We start from the raw sequence: 26,392 nt of genomic DNA on the forward strand, positions 1-26,392 counted from the left end.
GTGGATGTGATGGCCAAAAGGGCCTTTCAGAGACTGAGAATGAAAATTTCTCAATCTGAAGAGCAATATAAATACTAGAAGGGGAAAAATTAGTAAAATTATAAGATCTCATATTAGAAAATAATGACAAAATTTAATTATTTTATTGCTACACAACAGTCAATACACCTATGTCTACAGTGTTGCAATAGATGAGGACAGAAAGGAAAAGGACAAAGAACAGGGCAAGTCCATTGTCAAGAGACTGAACCCACTTGTTCTAATAAAGCTCATATCTCTTCCACTGTATTGAAATCCATATAACTGCCTTTATTTCTTACTTAACATTAATGAAAATACTACAGTTACCATTAATTGCCACTTACACATCATAGAACATTTGTGACCAGACAGAAAGTTTAAAAAAACCACTGTGAACATTCCTTTTCTCACCCATTTCAGCATAATACTCTTTAGAAGAGAAACAAGAGAGAATGTTCACAAGTGAAAAACAGGATTAAAACAAAATGTTAATATCAAATTTTTAATTTCATTTGTGGCATTACATAGTTTTACTTTTTTAATCTAATGAACCAAAATTTCTTTAACAATCAATAGTGAGAGGCACAGTACTGACAACACTTACAAAATAAAGCCTCAACACTACACAAATATTATTCAGGTTAAATTTTTCCCAAGACCAGACCTCAATTCTCTGTCCACAGAGAGTTATACTATCACTTCTTTGCTTATAAAAAAACTTACAAAATACCTACAAAGGGTTTATTATACTGTACACAAACATTCTAATCAATACTATTTTTTATCCTCACTATGGAATTGAGAGTTAAGACCTCACTCTGGAATGGACCCACTTCTCTGTCTAATCTCCAGAAACTCAATATTGGCCAGCATTAATGTTTAATTAAACTATTAGCTCAATGCTTAACATAAACTAATGCTCATCATGAACTAACTTCACTGTGCTGCCAAGATATATTTTGAATACAGAAAGACAGCTTTACTGAAATACTAGTTTTACAAATTTAAATGCACTAAATTAGCAAGAGGAAAAAAAATAAAACAGCCTTGATCACCCAGCTCCATTATACCTACACACTCTTACTTTGAATTACTACCTAGTAATGGATGGTTATTACTCTGTAACCATGAGGTCCAGAATGAAAACTGGGGCCCCTGAATCAAGAACCTTTCAAGCATGAAAGGCTATGAGATAAAGGATGTGCTTTGCAAAAGTCTCCTAAATGCATCTAGATTTGTAGCAGTAACTGCATTAAGCAAACCCATCAGCTGCAGAGAAAGCAGATGAGTGTGAGAGTCAGCTATTGCCCATGACAGGAAATGTTAGCAAGCTGCTCTAACTGGCTATGCTTCAGCAAAGCATTTAAGGATGGTGCTAAAGGGCTCTCTTGGCTAGAAAACCTTCTTGAATTGAGCCTAAGGGCCTTGTGGAGTTAGGGCCAGATAAAAACATGCATTATTCCTTTCTTGTGCACAAAACTATTCAATTAGAGAGTGCTCAGAGAACTGATGCATTCAACTCCCTTGATATTTGACAGAAATAAAACAGGATGTGATTATCAACTATGGAAATATACAATTTTCATGTGTATTGTCAGTCATATCTGAAGTTGACTATAAACCTATTTTATACACTTTTCTCTGCAAAGCTGGAGTGATAAAGACACAATGAGGTTTATTGGAATGAGTGTATGGTTACAAAAATGGGTGTGAGAAGCATATTTTTATTATAAAGAAAACATTAGAGCATGCATGCTTTGGCTGAAACTTTGAAATTTAGAAAAGCATGCAAAGCATCTTTATTTTTAAGGAAATTGTTAGAGGAGTTTATGTATTTTAGATATATATATTCTTTAAGCTGACAATTTCTCTGAAAGTAACAGTTCACACGTCCATGGGAGCAAGCCATTTAGTAAACAATACTATGTCATCTTTCTTCTAAAAGAAAAATGCCAATATCTCTATCACCAATGGTAAAAAATATTTATAGAAAAATATCTATAGGAAATACTTATTTTTGTGTATAGAGGTATACCCAAATCAAAAAAGCAGAAGATATCCAAAGAAATATGCTCTCTCATCTATTTTTAGTGTAATTCATTACTTAGTGTTATTAATTATTAAAGAAAACACATGTATTTTTTTGTGTTATAAATTGTATAAATGCTATGAACTACTGAACAAATTGAATCTTTTTATTTTACAGCCCTTAAAGCAAACTGCATTTCTCATTATAGAGATATCCTCTCAGCCTGACTTTTGGGGCTTTGAAAGCTCCAGGAATTATTGCAATACACAACTTGTGCTCAGAACATCTGTCCTTTATGTCTTATGAAATAAACCTCAGCCTCACTAAATATTAGCAATTATATCCAATTTCTTTCCTCCATGAAAGAGGCGTGTTCCTAGTTCCTCTCAATTCACCTCTACCCTCTAACATTTCTAGTATAGAGTGGGCAGAGATTAAATTTTTTTTAAGTCAGAAAGGGCCTTTATTTTCTAATTTCCAGCTTTTTTAGAATTGTGTATTTTATATATTCTACATGATAAAAATATCAAGCTGTTTCACAGTACTAGGAGAAAGAAGCCACCCAGCACTTACTGATCAATGTAGAATTTTACTCCCAGATGGTTATTGTCCCTCATTTCTACGAAACAAGGCATCATTGCCAGAAAATACACATTTGCTCTTCTGCTAACATTGTTCTACAGCTTAAACACATTCTTGCTTTGCCAGTGCATTTCTCTTTGAGTAGACTAAAGAGAGTGCATTTTTTCATTCTACAAGGGGTCATAATAATTCCTAATAATACCCAAGACAGAATCTCTATTTCCTCAACTCTAGCTACCGATCTTGAACTTGTTGCTTTCAGAATTCATTTTGATCATATGTGACCCAAACTAGAAACAGAATTTCAGATTAAATCCCACCAGTACCAGGTACATTGCTTTAATATTTTCTTTCCACTTCTAAAAATGCTGTAATACATCCTGATATGTCTTTACACTTATCTTTTTTCATTGCAAAGTCACACTTACAGCTTTAGTCACTCTGAGACCTATAAAGCCAGATTTCTCTCTTCCTCTGACACTTTCAATTATAACTCCCAGCTTACAACAGAAAAATCACATTATTTCCTAATTAGACTTTGTACTACACACTTTTTGTTTCACTCACCATTCCTTCTCTCACTTTTTAATCTGACTTACACTTCATTTTCTATCAGCTCATTTTCCAGCCTTAATTTTTGCACTCAGAGAAATATTTCCTATTGCCTCCAAGTTAGGCCTCAGTTCAATATGAATTTCAGTAGCACTTATCTGAATTAAACTAATCTAAGAGTGGAAAAAAGTGTGGCTGTATATTGGCTCCCCTATCCAGTTTATCATACAATTTCTGCAAACAGTGAACGTGAGGGCAAAAAGAAGCCCAGAAGGGAGGATGTGCTTCTTTCAACACACAGACACATCAGCCTGCTCCAGAGACATTACCCAGTAGTCCTTCACTAGCCTCAGCCTGTCTAACAGCTGCCTGCCATAATCTTCTCTTTGCTATTAGCCTTTATCTTCTCCTGGCTGCAGCACTTGTTCGATCCATCACTCATTGCACTGCTTCAGGATGCTGAGAACGTAGATCATCATTCACCTGTTGCCATGATCCTGACAGGGCTAAGCAAAGGGTCAGACAGGAGAGCCTGTGGAGGGGGTGGGAACGCAGCTGACAGTGCCAAAAGGTTGGAAAAACTGCAACCAGGAAGTTAATCTGCAAAGGTTGTTTTACGGCTCAGTACCAGACTGGTAAGAGCTTGCTGCTTTCAAAGGACCGGATCATTTTCATCACTTTTTCCTTTCTGTGTAATTACTGCTCCTCCTCCCTGCTTCCAGCAGCGCACTCCTGCTCTGGGCATTGCTCAGTCCCTTTGTGAACTGCCACCTGCACCCACCTCGGAGCCAAGGACTGCCTGAGACACTGCGAGTGACTGCATGCATGTATGGAGTCCGACAGGAACACTCAGCAGGAGAGAGACATGGAGGGAGAACCATGCAGCTCTTTTCTTTTCCATCTCTTCTCCTTTCAGTTGTTTTATCAATGGATTGTCATACAAACTAAGAATATGATGTATCAGTAATGAACAACTAAGCAACAAATTTGAGTTGCTTTTCCTATACCAAGTTACTGCTACTCAGTGTTAAAAATAATATACCAATTTAATTGTACAAAAGGTATTTAGGAGTTGGGAAGATCTAAATTATTCACTCAGCCAGACTCCACAATATGAGCTTATGGTAATTGTGATTGCCCAGTGGGTCAATTAGGAAAGTTCAGGGAAAAAATATTTCCTTCCTTCAGCAGAAGAGAAGAAATATACTGCAACATCACTCTGCAGCACTGAAATAGGCATTGACCATCTTGTTGCATTAGAGTGTAGGCATACCTGCCCATATAGAAATCTATCATTCAATAAATCTCTTGTCCAAATATTTATGACTTAATTAGTTACTTGTACAAAGAAAAACTTCTGCTTTAAAAAATAATGAGTTTAATGAGGACAGAAGGCAATAGAGTGAGACTTGGGAAACAAGCTCCATCTCCAAGGTGGCAGCTGAGAAACCGTCCCACCGTTATTACATGACTTGAGAATGGAAAACAGGTTCTGGCACAATTAACCTTTTGGCAATACAGAAAAGTTATTAAAAAGACTAAGTGATGTTTACTTGAAGGCCAAAATTTGTACAACTTGCAAACCCACTCAAACTCAGCACTACTTCAAAACTGATAAACACACAAGGAGCAGTTACAATTAACTTCCCTTTTCAAAAGAAGTATTCATAGAGGTACCAGAACATGTTCTTACTCTGGATGTCAATTTTCTTTGTTTGGAATAAATGAAAACAACAGGCAATACTGCCAAATACTAACATAGGAAACAAACTAATGAAACTGTAATAAAGTGGAAGGTAAAGGACACAACTTCTAAGCATAACAATGTAACAGTACCCAGCAGATAAATTTATTGGGCTCCTAATCAAGTCTCCTGTTACATGTAAAGTACTGTTGTGAATGTGTGAAATGGATTCCAGGATTAAGACTTAACAAATTTATCTCTTCCGAGCCACCTTATATCCTTATGAAAACATACATTTTTATTTCTATTTTAACGGCATGCACCCTACTATTGCTGTTGCAGGTAATTGTACAAATAGTAATCAAGGGCAGTTTTACTGATCAAAATGTTGCTGTTCTTCCATTCCAATCTAAAATATAATTTTCAGTGGTTTTGCTGATTTAACACTCTAGCCAAGTACTGGGATAGTGTCAACTGCAGATACACTTATGTTATCTAAAACAAATTTCAGTAGAAATTCAAATCACACACACACATACACGGATGCACACATACAAAAAATAGCAGGACAGAAACAGGATTACAGTAAATTCCATTCAGTATGATATGCAGAAAATTAAGTGTTAATGAGTTGTAGATCTCAAAATAGCTTATTTTTCCTATTCCTCTTTCTAAAACACCTTTGTATAAATATTTCTTAAACTTACAGGTGAATTTCTGATCACACTCAAATCAGCAATTCACAACTTCTCTTAAACAAAACTAACAGTTTACCTGGCTTTTTACTTATATGCCCCCCAGTTTTATATGTTTATATGTACCTCACTTTTTTTTTTTTCTTTTTTAGCTTATGGGTAATTTGGTTTCCAAGCAATATAAATTGATTTTACAACAGGCCTTGGAAAAGTGACCACAGCATATGCAGTAACTTGTGCCCTGAAAGCCTCCATTTCAGATTTTTCATGGCTTCAAGTAAATCAGTAGTAAATTTTTCTTTCTACAATTTTAGTTCTGAACCCAATCATGTAGAACATTTTACTACAACGTCTGTCTCATTCCCTACAAGTATGTTTGGGAATGATTTGTCAGTGAAAGCGAGAATGATTCTGTGATTCCTTGAGATGTTATCAACAAATAACTGCAAATTAACTTCCTATTAAGCTTCATGATGCTGATGCTAAATGTTTCATTTCCACAAGCTCTTCAAAGAACCAGTGCATTATCCCACTGAACTACTGAAATACAGAATTATATAGTATTAAAGGTATGTGTTTATAGAGCCTATTGAATGCTTTCCAAAAAAAAAAAAAACCTATATTATTTCATTGTTTAAAAGCAGTTTCTCTCCTTCTTTAAACCCTTTTAAAGGACTATGAAAATTTTAATATTCACAGGAACTGCACAGAGGTAAAACAATAGAAGTATGGTTCTCAGAACAAAAATATTTTCCATGCATTGTAGAGCTCTGGAATACTACAGCTCTTCTGAAATGGTTGATGAATCATACTATTTAAAGGTTGTGACACATTTATGCCCAAACTAATGCAGGTAAAACTAGTAATTCTCAGTTAAAAACCTGTGCAAGAGACAAGTTATGTGCTGGGACACTTGGTTTTAAATTCCGGACCTTTTAGGACTCTGCCCATTTCTGGTACTGAACTCACTTAATTGGCATACCTTAACTCTCCTGCATATGAAGAGAGGCAAAAAAATATTGTTGCTATTTGATTTGCTTTTAAAATCCTTTGCCACTAAGGTTGACACAGAAGAACAATAAAAACTAAAGAATAGAGATAATAATTCATATTCCTCCTTAGTCAAGATGATAAACTTTAGATTCACTTTTTTTAAAAAAGCAAAATGCAGAACATTTATTTAAAGCACAGAAATAGTGGTTGATCATAAATATACTGAAGATGTCAGATCAGTTTTAAATAAATATTAAAGTGGTTTTTAGTAAATTATGAGCATAGGCCTTCAAGCTCTGTGGAACAAAAATTTAATCAAGGCAGAGACTTAGTCAAGACTTCTCTGGAGTGGCAATGAATATTTGGTGCCATCAGCATCCTAGAACACTTAGAGTACAGTTGCGCTTATCATGGGCAAAGAAAAAGCCATACTGGTGCATGCCATGTTAAAGTTCTCCTCATCCAAGTCAGGATACCGACATTTCAATCAATTTGCCTTACAGGCTTCCAAAACATTCACCCATGAAAAATTAACATACCTTGCTTCAACTATTTTTGACCAAAAAGAAGAAGAATGGACTGCATCCACAATTTCACCTTTCCATGATTTAAACTGAGAAATGGGGGTGTAGCAGCTGACTCCAGGAGAGTGAGGGGCAGCTGTTGCTTAGGCAGCACCTATCCATAAGTGTTTCTCAAGCTTGTCCCATGCACATGCTTTCCTTCAAAGGGAAATCCACAGAAACAGAGCCCATTAAGCAGGTCTTAGGCTGACAGCAATGTCCTAGGGTCAGACTGGCCATGTGTTGAGCCCTACTAAGCCAGACTACCTCAGACCAGTGTTTAAGCCAAGCTTTCAGGAATCTTTCTGCCACAGCCAAAGGAAGGAATAGATTACACATAGACCAGCCTCTGACATCCTTGAAAGTGTGTGATGCATAAGACACCTTGAAAGAGGAAGCAGAGGATTGAAATCTGCATCACTCTGAACAGAAGCTAGCAAAGACAAAGACCAAAAGAGTCAGTAGGGAAGACTTCAGAGAAAAGAAAGGTGAACTGCTTTTTCTAAAAATTAGGGGCAGGGTGTGAGAAAGGAACTGCATGTTCTTTGCACAATCACAAAGAAGAGGAAAAAACTGGGCACAGGAAAGATGAATCTGTGGAAAGTGAGATTCAAAGCCTAAGGTAGTTTATAATTAGCTCAGTTAGGAATATTCAATTAAAGGCTTTTAAATGCAGTGTAGGCAGCAATGAAGTTTGGCTTCTCTCCAAAAGTAGCTGCACTCATACCCAGAACCAGGACGGTCTCAAGAGAGATTAGTGAAATTAATGGAATTACTAGAATTTCCTCTCCTGGTCAAAAGTTAGTGCTCCTGCCTGATGCACGAAATTATTCCCCATTTAGGCTACTCCTGAGGCACATTTTTAAATAGCAATATTGAGTCTCCTTTATGTTTAGTTCAATATTCTCCATGTGACATAACAGAAGCCACGACAAAAATATGTGTCCTGTGAGTACAGTTAGGAAATATGTATCAGCAGTTTGATTTCTCCCTCTTCAACCCATGCATTTTAACTTCTTGGGTTTCCAGTTTGAATGTTATTACTATTTCATTAAGGCCATAACTATCTGTGTTCTGGTTCCTGAAAGCCTATTTGGCATAACATTCGAATTAGCAGTAATGAGAGGAATACGCTCTTCCATCATCAAGTTTGTTACCTTGATGAATTTCTCTCTGTAGAAAAATATGAAATGAGTTAATGCACCTGCCTATTAAAGCCACTTCAGGAGATGGCTGAACGTATGAATGGCCTATTAGCTAAGGCAAATTCAACCTAAGGCCCAAGGAAGAAATACAGCTGTATCTAAAAAGTGGATTTATTACAGCTATTTCTTACAGTACTCAAAGAAAAAGTAGATGTCAGCAAAATTAGGAGTGCTAAAAGATCTAAAGATCACACTACAAAAAGTTAGACAATTTTGAGGCTATAGGACTTTGCATACAAAATAGTCAGCCTTATATGAATTTTTTTGTGCATTTAAGGCTTTTTTGCTACTTCTTTGTAGCTGAACTAAGATTATCTGTCACAATAAAAAACCCAAATGAACAAACAAAAAACCAGAGAAAGAAACTTACAAGAGTATTTGACCAGCTGAGAGAGGCTTCTATTTAGTAATCAAAGTGGCAGATTGAAACAAATTTTTGGATAATTAAAAGCCTGACAATTTGTTTTAGAGAGTATTATCAAAAAAGATTATTGTTTCCAGAACTATCTAGAAAAGTGGAAATAAAAGACTCAAATATGGATATTAGTTTCCTTTTTTACTTCTGAACTTTCTGTAGTGCCACTGAACTGTTTTCATGCAGAGACAGGTAACCCACTACTATATAATTGCAAGTAAATGCAAAATACTAAATTCATATTTTCTTTATTTATTCTTACCTGAGTAAATACTGAGAAAAGCTGTTTTAACACTGAAAAAATGAGTATTCCCACCAGTTGAGGAGTCAGAAATTCCCATTGTCACAAAAATCAAAATTATCAAAAAGAGTTTGGAACACACAGGTAAAGACTGGATTTATATAGAAATCTGATAAGTAGGCTTATTCTTTTATAAGCAAAAAAGGACTGGAAAGATCTTCTGAAAATGTTAAATTTAGCTGCTTCTTCTGTAGGCATGAAGTCAGCTACTTGTAAACACACCTCTTTTATAACTATGCCAATCAGTATCTCTGAAGAGGGTTTGGGTTTTTTTCTTTTGCTAGTGATTTATTTCATGGTTGGTTTGGATTGCTCTTGCTTTGATTTTCTACCCAAACTATTTCCACTGGAAATTTATCCCAGGATGTGATGACTCACAGGGAAAAAAAAAAAAAACCAGACAAATTTAATCACAGTCACACACAAATTTTGTTCTTTTTGCTACCTTTTCCTCATTATGTACCAGCAGGATATATTTATCAGCAGGAATCTTATTTTCCCCTGACTCTCCTACGCTACACAAGACAAGGTTTTATAAACCCCTCTGTAATGTGGGCTCTGCTGTCACCTGAATAGTATTTAATTGCATGTGTTCCACTTTGAGTTCATATGATTTTCAAGCACAAAAAAATCATAACTGAATTAATTATTCTAAGTGAAGTGGCCACTTACTTATTGCTCCTGGAACAACTCTGATGCACAATCCTGGTGCGTCCTCAGACATATTTGCTTCTTTTCACAGTTGTGCTCAGAGCTGCGAGCTCTTACCTCTTGGTCAATCAGTAATACAGAGATATGTTCTCCTTCTCAGTTATTTCTAATATGCTCACAATTTAAAGCAGAATTCAATTTTATTGGTTCCAATTGACCTTCCATTATCAACTACTTAGAGTGTAATCCCATTTCTATTATTAAAGTCCAAGCAGTCTTTCTGAATTATACTCCTATGTCCCTCTGAGCTGCTTATTGTGGGAAAACCACCCTCCTTCTCCCATTCAACCTGTCCTTTGCCTTCTTGTCCCATGATGTCATCAAAATATTTACTTGGCAATAAGTTATATGATCTACTGCATTTTATATGACACTTTTACAAAATTACCAAATAGTTAAATTTTACCAAAATTTTAGCTCCTCTTCTGTGGTAATTAGAACTTCCAATTAAATTATTTCTTAACTCTTAATTATTTCTCAGTATCAAATGGTCCCGCTACACACCAGGTAATAGTCTTTTAAGAAAGCAGATGTTAACTTTCTCTGAAAGTAACTACCCCTGTTATTTTATTTTAATTTTTTTTTATTTCGTCTCTTTTATGATAATACTGATGAGAGTTACAGGCTGAATGCACTCCCTTGGAAACACACCAGTTACACCATAAAGGAAATTATCAGTATTACCAAACACTGAAGATTTTATTTCTTGCTGCAGACATATACTAAAGGATAATGAAGAGCAATGCTTTTAGTGTTCCTTGAGATGTGTTGTGAATTCTTGCAATTCAACAGTAGAAAGTAAACATAGCCTCTACAGTATTGAAATAACACAAATATTCTGAAATATTAAAAATTGATATTTCTTAGCCAAGGCAAATGAGTCCTTATATCTCTATGTAATCTAATTTATTTTGCTTCACCCGAAAGTATTCACCTAAGTCAAGACAAGGACTTGTCAGCTTTACCACAGCTGTCATTTTCCCATGCTTTTAACAGTCAATGAGTTACTGCAAAAAATCTATAGGGACAGGCTGATTATTAATTGTGCACACAAACACACACATAAATCCCTTTGAGGCATATTAGCTTTAAAAGTAAACTTTTGTCACCCAAAGTGGCTCATGAAATATGCAACATATATTACAAATAATCATTCATCAGACATATCAGATAGTAATAACTGATGACTCAAGTTCTTTAATTTCAAGATATGCATTAAAACACAAATAAAACATAAGGGAAATTAATTTTCTATAGCATGAGTTTTATTGTCACATGACCCTACAGAGTCCAGGGCTCTGTAGCCCTTGAAAATGGGAATTTCCATCTTTGTCTTCAATTTTCTCTACTGTTTTGCAAAAAAAATATATGATTTTACAAAAAAATTATATGATAAACTAATGATTATATGATAACTATATGATAAACTAACCCATATAGCAGAACATGATGAATAAGAACATTTATTAGCCAGTAACTTGACTTCGCTACAGATCTCTGGTAATCTGGATTTCTACATTTCTCTGACACTTTGAACTTCTTTGTGAACAATTCTCAGCTTTGAGGATACTTTGAAATCAGTTACAAGTTATTTAAATGCTTATACTTTAAACATATCAAGCCAGATTCATCTGACTGTACTATGACAACATTTTTGATTCTGAGCATATCAACTGAGCATACATAACTGGTAATAGGGTAATTAATTCAATTGTTGGTTAAGTGTTTGGTCAGCACAGAATATATGTGCTATTCATGTAGGGAAAATGTGCTGACACAACTCTAACATATGTATAAATACGGTTTGGTGTGTATTTGCAGTCAGGTCTTGCATTTCATCAAGAATTTTGCCAAAACAGACTCATTTTGCAAGCAAAGGTTTGATCAGCTGTTGAATGCAGAGCTATCCTTGCAGCTTTTTTTTATCCAAAACCATGGATAGGAATTTCTTTCTCCTTTGATCTCACACCATGTTTTGTTTTAGGAATTGAAAATCAGGACTCATATTTTTGGCTACCGAAATGGTGCACCGTGTTTTTCAACTGTCCTTGCAATAGAGGCATACAAAGAACAGGAGTAATAAGATCTGCTTTCCCTGCCTAATTTATTAATATTTTCATGTTGCTTTTTGTAGGATCAAAATAATTAAAATGCATACCTATATAGACAGATTTCTCAGATATAGATATCTACACTTTCATAAGCATGTCATACAATATGCTATATTCCCTAAAGATGGAGTGGTTTTATGCCTCTTTTGTTTCCTTTACTTCTTTCTCAGTGCTACAATGAAATCCTGTGTCTGAGCACCAGACTTCAAATGAGAGATCTATTCAAAACATGCACAGACAAAATAAGTGGTTTCCTTAGTAATGGAAACTATGTGACAGCCTCTGAAACAACTCCTCCTCCAGAGTAAGTCATGGTGTACATGATCCTTTCTACCCCCAGCTTATTGATTTAAAGATAGCTTTACATTTAAATAAAAATATTTAATGTGTACAGTATTTGGAAGTGAAACTAGAGATGAGAGGGAAAACATTTACTGCATTCCTAGTTACACTGTTTGGGTTTTAATCAGTATGTTCTATGTTACAGTGACCTTTTAATTAATTTTCTAGATCTACAAGTCGAAAAAAATGAAATTGTATAACTAAGGGCTTCACTTAGGTGCTCATTACACTCCCATAGTTTAGTGTACTTTATTCAAATTAACATTAGGTAACCATATTTTGAGCACACATTGCACTTATTCGTGCTCTTTCTTGTCATCACCACAACAAATTCATTCTGTTGATGGCATGGGAAAATAACTGATACCTCTCTCAGTCTCTCAGAGTAAAAGTAACTAAAAGCAAAATGACATTCTAGTTCTAATATTTAGCTTAGTGACTCTAAAGTTTTCTAAGTCACCAATACAGCTCTTGTGCAAATAGTTATGAAAAGTAGATAATTTAGAATTTTTATTGTTATCCACCCATTTTAATATTAAACCACAATAAAATGTAACAAGAATAGTTTTTTTAGTTTCATCAAAAAAGTTAAAAAATTCAAGTCTGAAGATCTGCCCCTGAGAAACACACACTATATATCATGTTTATTGCCACAAATGTGGCATTATCAGGGAAGATGGCTAAATTTAAAATAATTTTTTTACTGGGAGAAGGAGGTTCACTTTCACTGATCACATACTATTTGCCACATCACAGTGTCAACAGAAAAAGTACAAACCTGTTTCAGACAAAAATATCAGTTAATGTTCCATAGAAAGGCAAAAAGATATGAGCAAAGAAAAGGAAAATGGCTTCTCTGTAAGGAGAGAAATTTCCAGACCTATCACCATCCAATTACAGGAAATTAACAGCAGGATGGAAATTCTAGGCCTTACATTCAAATCATTATTGCCACTATTTTCTTCCTCAGCCTTAGATCCAGATTAGCTCCAAGAGCTACGACACTGACTGCTATATTCCGTGTACATTCTGGCTCCCACAAACAAGGATCACAAACAAGCAGATCCTTCAGAAATCTACAAAGGTATCTCAGTTCTAAAGATCCACCACAGAGATCTCAGTAAGTTATATCCAATTAACAAAGGCTACAAAACCTGAGATGTCACCACAAGACATAAACTTTGTGAGATGAAATCAATTTTTAAACATATATACTGAGCTTGAAAATTGCTTTAAAGATATTTCATCAGCCTTATCCAGCTGCATATAAAGATTCTCTAGCTGCTTTTTACTACTGCGTCTTCATTAAGAATCCCATGTGACGCAGCAAGGTTGTGGTTGCTATGTGTGACTCACTTCCAGCCTTCTGCAGACACTGGTATGCCAGGGATTCTCGCCTATTAGAATAGGGTCAAGGATGAAAATTAGAACTCAGATATGCCCCTGTGCTGGACCCAGTAGGGATAAAACTTGTTAAGATTTTTCAGACCTCAAGCCACTCCTGCATAAGGCTGACTATGGCTCTGGGATATATAATGAGGAAAGAGACTATAGCTTTTTCCTGGGATCTCATAGTTTTTGTTTCATAGAAAATAGTTACTACATAAATAGGCAAGTTTTCTGGAACAGGAAATATCTCCTAGATCACCAAGATCAGCTCCTTACCCCTGCTTTCATTCAACCCCATCGCACATGACTGAATTTGCCTGTAGTATAAGGCTCTTTACTATGGAGTTCCAGATTTTGCCAAGTCATATTGCACCTACTACCTACAGAGCATTTAAAGAAGTAACTGGGGCTTTGTGCCTAAGTGAATTTTTCCTTGTGTGAAATTCTTTACAGATTTGTTTCCATCCACTTTTGCTCTATTGTATCAACACTAACTCTCAGATCTGATAAAAGAAATTTCATAGCAGGTTAAGTAATCTGATACAGCATTTTTCATTACGAAGTGAAACTCTAGAAATTTGAATTCATTGTTGGCAGCAAGCCTTTCATCTCCAAAAAGACAAAGAACAAGAGCCAGAAATGTTTCTTCTATTTATCACTGAAAAAAAAAAGATTCGATTTTGGAAAGATACATATTAATAAAAATTAGTCTTTATGGCAGCATAATCCTTTTAGGAAAACATCAATAGTCTTGCCATGACAATGCAAGGTTGTCAAATGCACATGACAATGTCAGATTGATAACATTGCACTGAAAATGCTGGCAGAACAGGGTTACATGAAGGGGTGGTCTTCCAGGCAAATCATACAATGACAACCAGCTATAAATTGTAAGTAAATTAATAAATTAACAGATGATGCCACAACACAGATTTCTTTGAAACTGACCTTCACTCAGAAAAAAATACTCCACAACCCACATGGAAGATATAAAAAGGCGTGCTTTGCAGAACTGGTGAGAATTAATCTGTCAAACAAAACCCCACCAGCTCACCTCTTTTTTATTCAATGGGCTACAAGAAGAAAGTGAGAAAAGCCACAACTGAGCCTCTTCCTTGTAGTCATGATGCCTCAGAAACCAGGATAGGAGCACATGTAGTCATAAGGGATAAAGCTGTTCCAAATATGTTGTCTCTTTTACACATGGCCATAATCTGTATGAATACATGCTTGAAAAATTATTTCCAATTTCTGATATAAAGTGTGTCATCTTAGATTTTAAATCAAATAGTTGTGGTATTTTTACTGTAACTGCACAGTATTTATTACAGTTTTTAACTACACTTGCTGCATTCTAAACAGAGCTGTGTTCTCACAGACTGAAAACACTAGAAATGGTCATGGGTAATCCTGAACCAGAAAAAAAGAATATGGAAGCCCAAGGATGCTCTGCCTTTCTACATAATGAAAAAGGGGGAAAAGTTTTGAAATAATTTTCCAATTTTGAAAAAAAATGCAGACACAAAATCATTGTATTTAAATAACAAAGGAATTTATGGATTGTGTTTATTGCCCATTAAAAACAAATAATTACTTAGTTTATTTAACGTGAACTTAGTAATCAGATAAAATGCATGCTAAATAAATTGCTGGAGTTAGTCTGCATTAATTTCATTGTCTCTCTATCAGTCTGAGAGAATTTTTTCCTATCCTGTTACCTATTAAGCTATATATATGATTTTCATAAAATTGATTACATTGCTATTTTAAAACCATCAAGCATCACAGTGAAATTAGCAGAAAAATAACTTAATGAACTTTAATAATCATAATTGTTTTGGTTATAAAAGATACTTTTCTCCTGCAGATAGTTTTAAAAAATATTCTTTAGCATTACCTAAATAATAAAATTCAATTACTTCACTTTTTTACAAAACAGAATTTTAGTATGATTTAATAACATTTTAACTAATATGTAAATGTATGCCTATCAAGGAAGTACTTTAATTGCATATATAGTCTATCATAAGAACTCACTTTCTTTATGCAAGTATACTTTAGTTGATTTAATTATCTAGCCCTCTAATTACACAGTCCATACCAATCAACCAAAATGAAGCACTTCTCTAATCTTAATTTCACATGTCAAATCACTGAATATGTTTTTGCATGATTCTCATGTTAATTAGAAAGCCAAATTTTGAATGAATGACAGCGAGTTCATGAAGAGGCTAGGGGCAAAACCCAGAATGATTTCACATAGACAGTCCCTAGCTTTTTACCTTTCTCCAGATCATCTGTTTCTCCACTGGATGAGATATGGAATCTAGCAGTTTTTAATCATCTTTAAAGGATCATTTTCAACTTTGCCCAAACTTTTTGAAATATTCTTGTCTCTTACTGCCCCCAAAACCCCACCCCTCTAGCACAGGTTAATATCTTTTGTGGGGGCAAGGTAGGAGAGGGCTGAGATCAGGAAGGATTGCCATTTTTTTTGTGGGAGCTACCATGGCAAGAGGTCTTACTCTTCTGGCTTTGGGTTGTACTTACTTAAAACATCCTGAGCACTATCCCATCCAACACAGGACATTAGGCTGTGTAGCAGGGAAAGCTTAAAGGCTGACTTGGAAGTTTAAAATGGGTTGAATTTGCAGCTCATGGTGGTGAACATCACATCGATCAGAGGCTCCAAGAGCCACCTCGTGGGGGCAAAGGAAAAACAAGGTTTCACCAGTGAGCCCTGAGGCAACAGAAAAATGATGTGACATCTTTCTGATCTTAATTTTCCCTGTCCCAACCTCAGGCAAGAAGACCTGAAAAGTAACCAAAGATGGGTTTGCCCCAACTTTTTCGTTATAACTCTTTAGCTCACATTAGAAAAAATTTGAATATCCATAACAAAGAATGAGAGAAAATAAAAAGACCATTTGGCCTTTCCCTAGCCTAGAGTATCTCACCTATTTGCAGCTAATCAGTCAAATAAATGCTATTGTTTCATCCATAAAACAGTCCCACTCAGTTGGATGAGTGAAAAATGAACAGCACACATCTTTGAAAAAATTTAAATCTTTGTTCACTGTAGCTAGCTTAAGTGCAGCATTCAAAAATTTGAGGCAGAAGGAAAAGACTGCTTTAATATAGCCACAGTGTAAGTGAGTCTAACAGGAGTAGATTTGTAAAATTTGCCCTAACGAATTGTAACAACCTGAAATTTATTCAGAATGGTGGCATTCATTTAATTCAGTTTTCATAATAAGTGATTGTATGAAGATTAAAATTATTTTCTTACTAAATAAAAACAAAAATAATGCAGTCCAAGATCTGATCCAAAGTGAATTGAGATGAGACTCAGTATTCATAAAATAGCAACCATTTTATTGTAAAATTCTGGTGCTATTGCTATAGCAAAAAGTACACTAATTCACACCATTCTTTCTAATCTTCAGAAAATATTCATACTGTTATTAGACAAGATTGTGAGCCTTTCTTCAAAGCAGATGAGTGTGAAATGAGAACTACATCTCACTTCAGTCCACTAGAGGGTGGCCTGACTTGCTCAGGGCTGTGGGACTGAATTCACGCAAGAGATCCAACATTTTCTTCTTTTTGACCTGTTGCTAACCAATTCTTTGTGCTTCATTATTAATCATATTATATTATAAAGTAATTTCTTCCATATAAACAGTATATATGATAAAAAACCTTTTCCTAACATCATCTATCTCATTTATTGTTCTATGTATTTAGCAGAAAGGGTGATGATAATCTAATCAGAAATTATTCTACAATTTTAAAAAACCTTCATAGTTTGTATGCCCTTTGGCCATAGAAAGAGAATAAACAGGGGAAAAATAAATCATTCACCAAAGAGGATAGCATAAAGGGAGAAAGAAGAAAGAAAGGGAAGGAAAAATCTGGGCATCCTATTGTTTATATAATTGGATGGCCACAAGACAGACTCAAACAGAGATTGAGAAAAACTGACTTCTTATTTAACCAACCCCTTTCAGAGTTAATTTAGAAATTTTATTTCTCAGGAAGATGTATTATTGCTCTTACCTTCTAATGATAAGCACAGATAGTAAAATGTAATATTTGACAAGATTTGGAAGAGGAAGAATATGTAAAATCTTTTCCTATCTTGAGCTCAAAAAAAATATTAAAAAAAAGGCACCAAAACTGGGGGCAAGGCACAGCACATTTTCCTGAATGGTTTCATCACACAGTATCCTCTGAACTACAGCAGCCTTTGCAGAACTTCAGTGATCCCTAATAAGTTGTTCTGAGTACAGATAACATCCCTTAAAGGGAAAAAGGATTAAATAAAAGAGGGGGTGGGGGTAGCAACCGCGGCCCTCCCAGCGCGTTGTGCCCGGACGGACAGCACGCCCCGCCGCTCCCGGGGCTCGGCGGAGCTCTGGGCGCGCTCCCGGCCGCGCGGGCTCCGTGCCCGAGCAGCAGCGCTGTCCCGGCCCGGGCCCCCTCCCGCGGGCGCGCCGCGCACTGCGCGCACCGGGCGCCCGCTCTGCCCGCGGAGCCGCGGCCCCGCTGGCAATGACCGCCCGACAGCAGCGCCGTGCAGTGACAGCCCAGCGCCGCTAACCGCCATGGAAACAAGGAGAAATAGGAGCAGCTAGCGAGCTGCTCTCTCCCCCGCCTTCCTCTCTCCGCTGGATTGCGAGCCTCAGACAGCCAGGCAGCAACAGCGCCTGGCAAACGCAAGGGATCTCAGCTGGCAGCACCGAGAGTCTCTCATGTTGCAGGATATCAATAGATACATCTCTGTATTATAGACTGTTAGACACACGCATGCACACCGACTCACACCCACACGTACGTGTGTGCTCGCCTATACAGACTCTGGCTTCAATACAAGTATGTCGCTACCTGAACTAAGGATTCAAAATTACTGACATGCAAGAACTCCTCCAGCTCTGAAACTACTCTTATTATAGGGTAAGTTCCTCTTTATTTTCAATTTTATCCTGACTTTTATCTAACTTCTAGACTCTTTACCCTTCCCTCTTTTTGTAAAGTTATTTTTTTAGTGTATTTTCATGTATTATTTCCTGAACAGAAATGCAAACGCAATATGCTTTTTATGCAAGAGATAATCTAAACATGCTTGCAATAGCATTAGATCTGTGCATTTGTTAGCTTGAAAGAACATCAAAGGATAAAAAAATATAAAAGAAGAATGTTTCCACTGATGTTTCAGAGGCAATATTAAATTAAACACTTGCTCTGTGCTTTGAAACCAATAAAAGAAAATACAGGACAGACTCCTTTCCTCTCTCCAGTGCTAGGATTAAGGGAAATGCTGTTTATGTCAAGACCTAAAAACCACTGAGCAATGAGGCTGAATGAGCATATCACAAACAGTTATTGAATTTCTGCCAAGCTACATCTTAAGGATTGTGGCAAATGACTTCGCTTAAAAACATCCCCTTTCCAGTCAGAAGGGACACTGTGAATGTCTGATTACCGATGCAGCTGGAACTGACGTTAGGTAAAAAGGATCACATTAAGCAGAGGAGTTCTAATCTTCTTTGGTAATTAACAGGATCTCAGCAGGGTGTCTCTATTTACATGGAAAGAGAGTGTTTAAATCCATCACTATAAAAGCTTTGCCTGTTCTAGTATAGCAAGGCTCAGAACTGTTTGCCTTTGCTTTCCGTGTCTTTGTTTTCACATGCCTAGCTGGAGTTTTTGCCCAGCACTGCTGATGAGAAAGAGAACCCAACACAGGGGGAAGGAGAAGGCAGCAAATGCAGGGAGCTAGAAAAATATCAGTGATTTTCTATTTAACCAATCTAATCAACTTAAAATTCCAGGCTAGCACTACAGTTGCCTAATGTGCTTGTGCTTATGCATGTGTCTGTCATTTCTTCCATGCAGTATCAGAGTACCTCAGTATCCTTTAGATGAAAACACATTTGGTAAAGTGCATCAGCATGGATCTGTGATTCATGCATCAGTGAAAGACAGAGATAGATTTTACTTTAAACCATGAAAAAGACAGGTTAGCCCTCTAATGTATGCTTCAAAGTGAAAAAAATGCCATCTGCATCTTCCTGTATGCTTTTGTTTGCTTTTTAGAGTACTACATCTGTATTAAAAACATCTCAGTATTTTGATTATTTCTCCTACCCCTTTTTCTCCCTTCAGCCCCCTCACTCCTGTGAACTCTGGAGAACATCATAAACATTCTATTCCTTTGCACCAATGTAATTATTTGTTTGTAATTTTAGAATTACTGTGTTTTGAGAAACAAACTGTGAAAGAACCATCAACAGATAGCCACTGGCTTTAAGACTGTCACCTTTCCAAAAATGTCAGGAAATGGGTAGCTTAACAATATGTATGGTAAGAAGTCAATTAATTCAGGTGACCTTTGTAAATGGTGACAATAAAGCAGCTCTGACGATATGCCACGGCGTTCGACATTCCCTCTGGAAAATGAATGAGCTTAAGAAGAGGTTTTCTTTTCAGAGTACAAAATGAAAGGTACTGAAGCATTAGCTCCAGCTATTGGCAAGCTTGCTTCCTCTATTTTAGGTGGTCTGTGAAACCTGTTTAAAGCAAGCTGACTTATTTTATGACATGAAACACAATCTCTGGTCTAATTAATTAAATATCCTGTTTTCATTCACACTGCATGTGCACAACAAGCATTTCCAGCTCCCCGTTTGGATTTTTACAAAATGTGCTATAAAATAAATAGAGAAAACCTGATTCTGATCTCTTCATCCTGTCTGCAAAGGACTACTCAGGAAACTTTTTCTACATGCCTCACTATCTTCTCAGCTATTCTGAATGTTTATCCTCATTCATTTTTAATGTAGAAAATAAGTAAATATGAGTAACTTTACAGAAATGCATGTTGGGTTTTGCCACATATACTCTAATGTGCTACTTCAAAATATAATACAGATATGCCAAAGAGCTTCAGAAAAATGTGGCCATTTCAATCATACATGTACAGAAAACATGCTGTAGATGAAGCTTCTCTACACAGCTCAGACATTCTTAACCAGCAAAGCAGGCAAAATGTGTGGTGACTGTATTTCGGTTAATACTCCCTCCAAGCTCCTGCAATAACGTTGTAGTGTCAGCCAACGACTGGCTGATGTTGTTATGGTAACCCCAAAGTCTCGTCTTTTAGGGTGGCAGCTCTGAGCATGACATCAGAGCATGCCTGCCTAGAGTACCCTGAAGTGGGTGAGTACTTCATTTTTGCACCTGAATTAGACCAGATCAATCAAGCAACATTGCTAGCTAGAATGCAGATCCAAAAATATAATGCATAATTTTTGTTAAATGATCAAGACTGAGCAGCTTATGAAAATATTCACATCCTGCTTTTCACTTGTAATCACTTGTCCTTTGTCACTAGAAAACAAAACTAAGTATTTGCAAGAGAGTGCAAACCATTTAGGAGTGTTGGAGCCACTTTCTTTGACTCTCACCTATAACCTTTATTGTATTAATAGTTAAAAGCTAGCCAAAAGCTTTGCTGCTTGCTGACAATCACTCTAATTAAAGTTAGACTGGTATTCAATAGCCAAGTTTTAGAGTATTAAAACAATAGAAGAAGATAAGCAGTAGAAAACAAAAAGACTTTTTCAAGACCAGCTCTGTCTTCAGTTGAAAGAAAAGTCACCACAGAGGGAAAAAGTACACCTTTTTGAACTATATATAGATAGTTTTAGTGTTTCATGGTACATTACTGTTTTAGTTAATTCATATGTTCTTTCTTCAGATAGTACCATTAAAAGCTGAAGGAAAACAAAACTCTTGAGGGAGACATTGTCAGAAACTACCTTAACATACTTTTCCATGTCAAATTCCACAAACTCAGCTTCATATCAAGAAGCAAAAACTGACAATGAAAAACCAATTTCACATGTAGCACTCAAGGAACTATTTTCTGAAGACAAAGGAATGGAGAGTTCCTAAAATTTTTCTGAAGATCAAAAAAATCAGATAGTTTCTAATTATTTTTTAACAGAATATGACTTCTACAAGCCTTCATTCTACTTTAAAAGAATACTAATTCTCATTCTAACAACACAACAAGTAATTAAAATCCTTTGCTTGAGTGAAAGAAAATGCCAGTAGAATTTGAGAAGAAACAGTAGTGACAGATGTCATTAGAAAGGTCATTAAACATATTAGTATTAAGAGAAAAATCAATGCTTCTCATTAAAACTGTAATGTAACTGTAAAAAGGAATTACTGTGCCTTCTACTTATTCAACTGACCAGTCCACAAACTATTAAAAGCTGTTATTGTGAAATGGTGTAGTTCATAAAGAACTTATTTAAATCAACAGTATGACCTTCAGTGTTACACAAAAAATCTATAAATTATTTCATCAATTTTTCCTCAATAAAGTCATATCCTCAACTGAACTGAACTGAAAAATGTTTATTAGCACAGCACTTGGAGCTATACTCATCTGCACCAGAGAAAGATCCAGTATGGATGTCAATAAGATTATTTTGCATTGGGTTCTTCATGGAGTAGCTCAATATGGCACCATGTGAAAAAGAGTATTTTCATGAGTGCCAAATACAAACTACATTCACAATTTTCCTTGATCCAATTCTCTGCCTACAGGATTTCATATTCTTTATGCATGGAACATCAATGCTACAGACATGCTCTCAACCCTAGCATTTACCAAACTGCTTACTTTTCTTCAAAGCAAAAACAAATGCAGACATTAAAACACAGGGGAAGTTTCATTTTATAAACACAAATTTATTCAGCATATCCTCGAAACCATTATCCTTCATTTTGAAATACTTCTTTTTCACAAAAGATTTATCTCAATTCTCTTTAGCTTGGCCACAAGCAGCAGTGGTCTAATTGAAAGGAAATAAGAAGATCTCTGTATTCACATTATTTCTATTCAGTTGTTGTGTTTCTGGAAATCATTAAAATACCTGCCCCAAATTTAATGGTACTTTAACTCTACAGACCTCTGTATTAGAGTAGAAAAGAATTTTGCCTCTTTTGTGCTCCCAGCTCCCAAAGTCTCAGTCAAACTGGGATATGCTTTTTGACCATACTGGCACAAAGGAAATCATTTAGCTTTTCTCTTTCCTGAATAAGCATCTGTACTTAGAGGTAAACACTGCAGAGCAAAATAAAATGCTACAGGGAATATTTTTTTCAAAATGTCTGCTGATTATTAATATTACCCCAAGAGTCTTTTAATAGACATTTCTTGTTATGCAAATAGCAACCAGTCTGCGAGGAAATACTTTAAATTCTCTATAACATTTTGCATAAAAAAGGTACAAGTCATAAGTTCAGCTGCACCAAAAATCCCTGGGCATCCAGCTACTAGTATGAAAAAAACAGGAAAAAAAACTTTTTATACAATTATATGTCTAGGGATCAGACAGCTTAAGAAATTACCTATCTAATAAATTATGGAATAGAAAAATAAAAAAAAACACCTGGGCTGTAATAGAACACACAATGAAGAGCAAAGTTGTGCGTTGAGACTTTTTTTAAAATTGCCATAGTCCTATGCTATTATACCATCATCCTGGATAAGAAAAGATGACTCTCAAATTGTCTCTAAAAGGGCAACATGATGGTCAGAACATTACTAGCCCTCTTCTAGTGTGGTGTTGAGAGGTTAAAGGAAACTGGGTTGGTTAGTTTTTTACCATGGTGCTAAAACAAGAAGTCATTCTTACTTGAAATAGAATGAGCAAAATATGCCAGATTTGGGAGGTATTTAAATAAGTACAATTATGGGACTCATTCCTTGAAGAAGGATCCATACAAATGTCTCCTACTTTACAATAGTAGCATATCTCTGCTGAAAACAGATATATATGTGTCGTTATTTATATCATATTTATGTGATTTATTCAGTGCCTAAAGGCCTAATAAAATTTTCCATCTTGACAGGAATAATTTTTATGTGAAGACAGAAACTTTTCTCAAAGATTTTAGCTAGTGTCACAGTAGCTATAAATAGAAAGACTAGAGAGACACATTTGTTTCTTCACCCCAAGCTCATTGCTGTTGCCAAGTCCTCTCAAGTCACTGAACTGCCTCTCCCCTCTGGAAAGCAGCTTTCTCTAGAGGTCATGTCAAGCATCAGCAGTTTTTGCAGATGACACTTAGCAGTGAGCTAATTCACCCCAGTGCAGTGCAGTGCAGCGTTTCCACCAGAGTGCAGAATTGTCTGCTGAGCTCCCTACCCCAGCTGGCTCCATGTTCCATGCCATGGAAGGAGCTGAGAGACACGAGAGACCACACTGGGCAAGGCTCACATGGGAGCTGAGTCTTCCAGAAAAATCTCTGTTCTGTGCAACGACAGCTCCAAACCCACTACATAATACTAAACTGCTCTCTTTTGTGTGCTCCATACAGAAATCAAGCAGTGCTGTAAAAATTCTTCTCCCTCTGCACTGCAAAAGGATGTTCTGAAACAATTCAATCAATTTATAAAGTACATTATTTTCTCTTGTCAAACTCTAAACAAATAAAAAAGAAGCCTTTCAATATGAAAACTATAATTACAGCCAAGTGGTGCTTCATTACCACTGTAGCTTGAGGGACGTTATCTGCACAACTCCTATTTCATATCATTTTATAACAAAACAAAGTTACTTAGGTTATTCCCCTAAATATAAGACTATAAGATTATCAGATAATAGATACTGTGTGCATTACAACATTTTGAACATATACTTCTTTTTTACACAAGATGCACCATATTAACTTTCTGAAATGACAGCTGAGACTGTAGAGCCACTATTTCATTACACTCTCACAATGCAGTAATTTTACTTTTTGATTTTGGCCAGTTACTTGCTGGCAAGCCCAATACAGGGCTAAAACTCAACAGCCCTCGCGACAAGTTGAATGATTAACAATGATTATACCAGTTTATAGAGATATCCTTATGAGGTGAGAGAAGACAAAATGAGGTAATTGCAAATATAATGATCTGTTAAGCTAGAAATGTTTGTCTGACTAGCAATTTCACCCAGCACGTATAATTCACATAACATATTCTTCTGAATGTTGCTTTGATATAGATTATCCAGTCATCAATATTTTGTCAGACAAACACACTTTCACACTTTTTTTTTATTGTAAAATAAGAGGCAAAAAGGATATTCAGCATACTATTCCAGGGTTAGACTCCAAACTCTAAGCTCCAGAAAATAAGGAAAAGTACCCTGTCCTCCAACAGCAGCAGCCAAACTGCTGAGCTCTTTCCTGGGCAGAAAGAAGCGCCAATCTGAGGAACTGCCCAGAAATATTTCTGTATTTCTTTCTTCCTCCCAAGAATATTATGCATGTTTGGCATTACACCAACCCCACGCTCCCTCTGATAGGAAGCAATCACCTTGGATATTAGTGCATAGAGTCATTTTAATGAGGCTACTCAAGGCAATGCAGATGCAAGTGCCTTCATTAGGCATTTAAATATTGCCTTCAGCAGGTATCATTTAACAGTAAGCTGTAACTAGAATAGATAACTAAAATGATGTACAATTTCAAAGATTTAAATGCTAAAATCTTAAATCATCTATAAGTTGTCAAAATTGTTAAGTACATGTAGGATCTTTGGTCATTTCAGTTCAATTAAAGTATATAGAGTCACATATCTGGAATTTGCATATTGGAGGTCCTGGCCTTCTGCTCCATACTGAAATACCCTTTGCTCTTTTAAGAGTTGGAAAATCCATAAACTTGCTGATTTTCAAATGTTATTCTCATTACTGCTCTGACAGCTTCTGAGGTTTACTAAAAATTCACAAAAAGGAGCAAAAAAATCTCTATTTATCTTAAGTGAATGTGGATTTAGTGTTTGTAATCTTTACTTTGTTTTAAATTGGGTTTATATATCAGTTCTTCAAAAAGCATCTTATGTTGGGATGCCATTATGTCAATCCTAGCAACAAGTATAGAAACCATTAAAAATTAAGAAAAAATTATAAAAAGTTTAAATAAACACAATATCTGTGCCTGACACAAATATGTCTGCAAAACTATAACCAACTATAATGGTTATGTTGAGATTGTAGACTACCCATTTACAACTACTCTAATTGTAGTAAATGGATTTAATGTTACTATAAGCACATTAAAAGTTGTGGCATAAATACACTTTACTACTATTTAATCTCTCACATAGAGGTTGGCCAAACTTTCAGAAAGTCTGAAAAAAATTTGTTAAAGCCATCTACTCCATCATTAATTACAATGTAGATATTTATTTTTTCAATAAAGAGTAATCAATGCTCAGGGCTGAGGAAAATGTTTAGTTCCATAAAAATTAAATTTGCATTAGCATTGCTTTGAAATACATTTTTTTTGGCATGTCAAAGTACAATATTGAATCCTATACAATATTGAATGACCTGTTTGCAATGGAATGGTCAAAGAACAAGATTTGCAAGAAGTAAGAAACTCCAGTTTGATTTTTACCTTCCATGAGTTTGTCTGGCATAAGAGCAGACTTTGCTTTGAGTGGGAGGATGGACTAAGGAGCTCCTGAGGTCCCTTCCACTTGACTCTGCCAAGATGACCCTCTCAGTAGAAAGGCTTTCTTAAACTCTGCCATCCCTGCCTTGGGTAACGATGCACAGCATCCCTGTCATCAGAGCCTGCTCAGATGTCTTGGTGTGACTGCATCACATGAGAGCAATTTAGATGTTACTAGAGGTGAAGGGCACTGTTCAATCTGTCTCTGAGCTAGTTGTATGGAGCTGAAAATTCTGAAAAGGCAGACAGTCTGCTGGACTGATGAAGGTAA

At 35.9% G+C, this 26,392-nt stretch overlaps 2 protein-coding genes across 3 annotated transcripts in view; one reads left to right on the forward strand and one right to left on the reverse strand.

Moving 5' to 3' along the window:
- IMMP2L (inner mitochondrial membrane peptidase subunit 2) overlaps positions 1-26,392 on the reverse strand; it is a 410,018-nt gene that overhangs the window by 193,090 nt on the left and 190,536 nt on the right. The window lies entirely within an intron of this gene.
- The window catches only part of LRRN3 (leucine rich repeat neuronal 3), a 31,977-nt gene continuing 23,626 nt past the window's right edge, over positions 18,042-26,392 (forward strand). The window contains exon 1 of the mRNA XM_064702638.1: positions 18,042-18,549. The gene's annotated coding sequence lies outside the window, so the exon portion shown is untranslated. The remainder of the gene's footprint in view (positions 18,550-26,392) is intronic.

This window comes from Zonotrichia leucophrys, chromosome 1A (genome assembly GCF_028769735.1).
Source record: "Zonotrichia leucophrys gambelii isolate GWCS_2022_RI chromosome 1A, RI_Zleu_2.0, whole genome shotgun sequence".
NCBI lineage: Eukaryota > Metazoa > Chordata > Aves > Passeriformes > Passerellidae > Zonotrichia > Zonotrichia leucophrys.